We start from the raw sequence: 5,682 nt of genomic DNA on the forward strand, positions 1-5,682 counted from the left end.
ATTATAAATATCATGCATTTATTATTGTTAATAATAATAACGATATTATTATTACTATATTATTATTATCATTATTACTGTATTATTATTATTATTATTATTATTATTATTATTATTATATAATAATAATAAAAATAATAATAGGCCTACCATTATTACTATTAATACTATTACTATTATTAGTATTATTATATATTATTATTAATGTTATTGTTGTTGCTGTTGTTGTCTTGATGTTGAATATTGCTGTTGTTAATGTTATTACTGTTGATTTGTTGAATAATCTTAGAGATGACATTATCAGAACAAAAAACAAAAAAACAAATAAAAGAATACTTGGCTTTGCCTTGAACTGCTAACAGGTAAGCAAGCTAGGGCGTATATATGTTATTTGGTAAATAGACGTGATTTGAACATTATATCAAATTACAAAAATATCATGAATAACGAAAAAATAAAAGGCCTACGAATAAAAAGTGAAAGATTAAAGAATGAAACGGAATGTTAATTTAACATGGCAAGTTTGTTGAGAAAGTGTTGTTTCCATTGTAGCCTATAACGCCTCATAAAATTTAAGATGGTGTGTTAATGGGACGGAGTTATTATATTATTATTTATATTTTCTTATTGTGTCATCATTATCATTGTTTAATTCAACTCCTTTATTCCACAAATTTCACAAATAACCATACATTTTACCAGACACATATAGGGTCTGTGATTTTACATTTCACATATTTTTTTTTTCTTACCATCATCGCCATCGTCGTCATAATCACCATCATCATTATCATCATTATCATTATTATATGTTAGATTGTATGGAAGAAATCCATGGTATGTGCAACCACCTTTGCTCCCTGCATTTATGTCTGACAGGCTCGTACCCAGAGCTCCAAACACTAATTATTAGAATGTTGTCTGAATCAATAATTAGGAACGAATTAAAACGTATAGGCCTATTTATTTAAGATACCATTTTGGTTTGTTTTCATTTCATTTCTTTAGGCACGAGCGCCAAGGATATGCCAATAAGTGAACTTAATCACTGTCCTACGTGGCATATCCATTTAACAACAGGGGACTTAATGGACCAGTACACCGGGGTAACCCCCTATTCTTCTCGAAGGATGTACTGTACTGGGTTCTTTAAAGTGCACACGAGTCAAATGCGTCTCTGTAAAATCTCTCAAAATAAAGCTCTGTCCAAATGTTCTTTGACAAAAATTGGTGCATGCCCATATAAAGTCACGATGTGCCTATATATGATCATGATGTGATATCATCATGCCCATATATAGGCATGTCTCATGTTTTTGATCAAATAGAATTTGATAGTCTGGACAGCGCTTTAGACATCGAACGTTTAAGAAACTAATGTCAACATGGATGCAAACCATAAACAAAGAAGCTTAATGCAATTTAATAATGACAGCTGAATCAAGAGAAATCAAGGAGTTAGTATTGATATAGAAAGAAAACTGATCGTTGACCGGTAACGCTAAATCTACAAACGATAATATAATAATAACTCCCATATAGGCCTAGGCCTACATTACGGTTGTCCGTCTTATCAGGGAACAGTGTAATTTCACTGTTACCTGCATGGTCTTGTGCTTTTCATTATGGCATTATTATATACCAATTTAACATATTCCAAATTCGTTCGATGTCAATAATCTTTGAGTTTACAAACTCTACTAGTCAAGTCTTATGCGATAAACAAACATAGACTTACTATGCACCAATAAACGCAACAGACAACCAAAATAACATTTTCCACAAATTTCTATTCTAATCTAAATCATAGTTACACAATCTGTAAATCATCATTATGATAATAAATATTGTATTTGATATATTTAAATTTTATATATTTTACCAGCCTGTTAGTGGCGATGATTCGCTGTTGAAATGAAATAAAAATAAAAATAAATAAAATAAAATAAAAGTATATGCAACGAGACTTCCTGCTAAGCACCATATTTTTTATATTGTTGCTAGGTCCCTCGAAACGGCAGCGTAGGGCAAATATCTGTTCGTGGGACGTGCATATTATTCTTTCTTCTTGTTCTGATTGGCCAGTTATTAAGTTGGATTGACGTTTCGAAAATGTTAGTTATTGATACATCGCATGACATTCACCCTTGTATGGACGCAAACCCCCACTATAAATACGTAGTTGCCACTGATACAATCGCAATATATTTCCTAAAAATTATACAACGCATTTATTTACTGTAGGAGCAGACTTGTCGGGAAAAGTTGAAATTATTTTTAGAATGTTTATATGTTATTAACTTTTCCGTTTGTATATATATTTAAAATTTATTATCTCACGGCATAGTGGAATTTAAAGGGATATCCACACCAGGTTTTTCAAAATGAATAAAAAATGGAGAAAAAAATTCGTTATTTTCTGGCATAACTACGGAAGCGTATTGCTGCCAACGTAAAAAAAAATGTACATAGGCCTATGGGATAATCAAGTCGCACGTACGAGATATTAGGCCTATCTAGTTCGTACGACTAAAAGTGTTTAAATTTAAACAAATATGGCTCGTGTAAAGCTAAAACGTTGGAGCTTTAAGGGACTTAAAGAGAGGAAAAGGCGTGTCTAAGGGAAAACGAGTACTACTTGGCTAGTTCCTCTAGTACCAGGATAAGGAGGTTGTTTACACTTTAAGGGGCTAAGGCGGACAAGATTTGAGATTGGATTTTGCGGTGTTTTTTTTTTTTTTTTTTTTTTTACACTTGTTTTAATTTCTTTGTATTTTTATGTTTTTAATATTCATTTGTTATATTTTTATATACACGAAAGCATAATTAAAGAAAAACGTTTTCTATTGAATTTTAATATAAAGTTTTAAATTCAGTAATATGAGACCAAGTTTTGGTGTCACACCTGTGTTTTCAATGTCAACGAATTCATCTATATCACTCAAAATAACGTATGAAACGATAATTACTGATTATTGTGTTGTTAATCAGTACCTAAAATTGTTTAAATTCAGTTGAACAAATACGGTTCTTGTAACGCTAAAACGTCGGATCTTCCAGGGACTTGAAGAGAGAAAAAGGAGTGTCTAGAGGGAAACGATTACTACTTGGCAAGTGCCTCTAGTTCCAGAATATACGAGGTTGTTTACACTTCGATTTTTTCATTAGTGTAGGTGTTTTTTTTTTACTTTTTAAAATTATTGGTATTCTTTTAATTTCAACTATTCATTTGATTTATTTTTACATTTTAACTGACAGAATATAACAAAAGTAAACAAATGCCTGAACAGATAATGTGTGCGTTTCATATGACTTTCTATACAAAACAGATATCATAAATCATATAACATAACTTGTGGACAATGGGCAATTACTGTTGTCCGACGTCTGTGTGCATTGAAAAATGACATAATGTTGGCAAACCACTAACCGTAACTCAAACCATGGACCTATTTTCAAACGACCCGGTAAGTAATCCTGGGACCTGTCATTACCTAACTAAGCTGCCTGCTCCTCATCATTATCATCTTCTTTAACATCATTATTAATTTTCCATAGTAAAGTAGGTAAATCTATAAATTCGGAGTGTATTCATTCACATATATACGCCTGAATACTGGAAAGTGAATTTCCAAGCATTTACAAAACTAAAAAAAATCCTAGGGGGATCCCATGCAGACCCCCTTCCCGTTCACGTTTAATTTATAAAATTTATCTTCAAGCTGCAGAACAACCACAAATTACGGGTTTTTTTTCCCCCGCCCTCCCTTGAAATCAATCTGTGTAAACTCTGAATAGTCGCCTGCAAAACCTTTTTCAAGAGGGTACCGTAATTTTACACGAGCCGAGGACCAAGAGAAACACCATTGGAAAGCTCTGGGCCCCAACTTTACCCCCTCTCAGGGAACAGTCGTCGGCAAAACTCTTAAAAAAAAAATACAGTGGACCCTCAAATTCCAGACCCCTAATTCTGAAATCCTTTTAACAGTGATGTAACAGTGAGACACTAACCAGCTACAGTAGAACCCTTATTTAGGTACAGTATTTGTAATTATAATACTTGTTGTGGTTGTAATAATTATTATTCTTATTGTTGTTGTTATGAGTATAATAATAATTATAATAATATTAATAATTACAATAATGTAGCTTTTTATTGTTTTTTTTTTAATTTGTTTTAAATATGTTCTACCTTTGATGTTTTTGTATATTAACGCTTTAAAAATCTGATTATTATGTAATGCACCGTTGCATTGTATCATATTTTATTTTTATAAATATATTTTACTGTGCAATAAATTTAAAAGGTTTTCTGGCAAAACAATTTCTTCTTTGTGAAAAAATCCATGTTTTTTTCTGATTCTGATAACATCTGTGATCTGTTTCAGGGCCTCATCTGAAACTCCTGAAAATGGTAGTCATTAAGCTCTTCAAAAAACCAGTATAATACAGTGCATCCTATAATTCGAGTCTATATACCGGTATTTCTGATACCTTTCTAACAGTGGTTAAAGCCTGAGCTGTCGGGAGGGGAAAGGGTAAAGCTGGGCCCCAAAACCAAAGTGAGGGGAGGGGGAGGCGAGCTCACTTTCAGTCCCGTGAAACAATAGAGCCTTGGCGAGTCTTCGGCCACATAAAATTAGGTAAGGAGATACCCACCCCTCAAAGTCTTGAGAGCAAAGATACTGGACACGCAAGGTACGCCCGCCTCCCATTGACATTTTATCGTCCCCGGGCTCCCATGAATAGTTATTAGATGCATAATTAGGCCTAAGCCTAGCTGTCTGGAAATGAGCAGTCGGCACTACTAGATATTTATCTTATACGTATGAGACAATTAAGTTGTACGTACGACGTATTAGCTCGTACGCAAGAGATAATATCTCGTACGTACGACTTAATTATCTTGTAGTAAAATATTTTTACGTTGGCAGCAAAATACGCTTCCGTAACTAACCAAAGAGTTAGCGAATATTAAAATAAAACGTACTGATTTTGCTATTCCACTTCTAAATTTAAATCTGATAGTGCTATTTTTAGCCAACTAGAGGTGACATAAACATACACCTGTGCCCACAAATATGTTGGACTCGGGTAGCCTAGATCAGCCAACTGTAGCAGTCCCTCCGAGGCACCTCTATTTCGAATTGCCCGATCCGCCACTGCAGTCTTCTCTCGCGCATTATTATAGGAAATATTCACAAAGATTATTGATTCATTCGGGCATTAAGTTACAATCACATCGGATCCGAACAGAAATTCGGACCATGTTTTATGTATGCTGAATGCCAGCGTCCCTATTCCAGATTTACACTGATTCGATTTTCTGATCGGTTCAATTATCTCCATAGTTACCAACCGTCTCGAATCGTGCGGGACGGTCCCGCATTTCAAAGTGATTTTGGATGAAACACGCATTTTGCAGAAAAACATTCGTGATCCTAAATTTGTCACGCATTTAACACAAGTCTATGCGTGATAACGAATTATCACGAATTCAGGGGAAAATGTATTAAAAATTAGAAGAAATTGGTTTTATTAAAAATATAAAATGTTTGTGTAGGTATACATAGTTCGGGTGCTCGAATTAAACATAGGTAAATACACACTTATGGGCCCACTTCTGTCTAAAAAAAAAAAAAAAAAAGAAAACTTTCTATCAAAAAACAATGAAGTACAGTA

This window comes from Anneissia japonica, unplaced genomic scaffold, assembly GCF_011630105.1.
Source record: "Anneissia japonica isolate Jap-2015-1 unplaced genomic scaffold, ASM1163010v1 scaffold284978_len400890_cov162, whole genome shotgun sequence".
NCBI lineage: Eukaryota > Metazoa > Echinodermata > Crinoidea > Comatulida > Comatulidae > Anneissia > Anneissia japonica.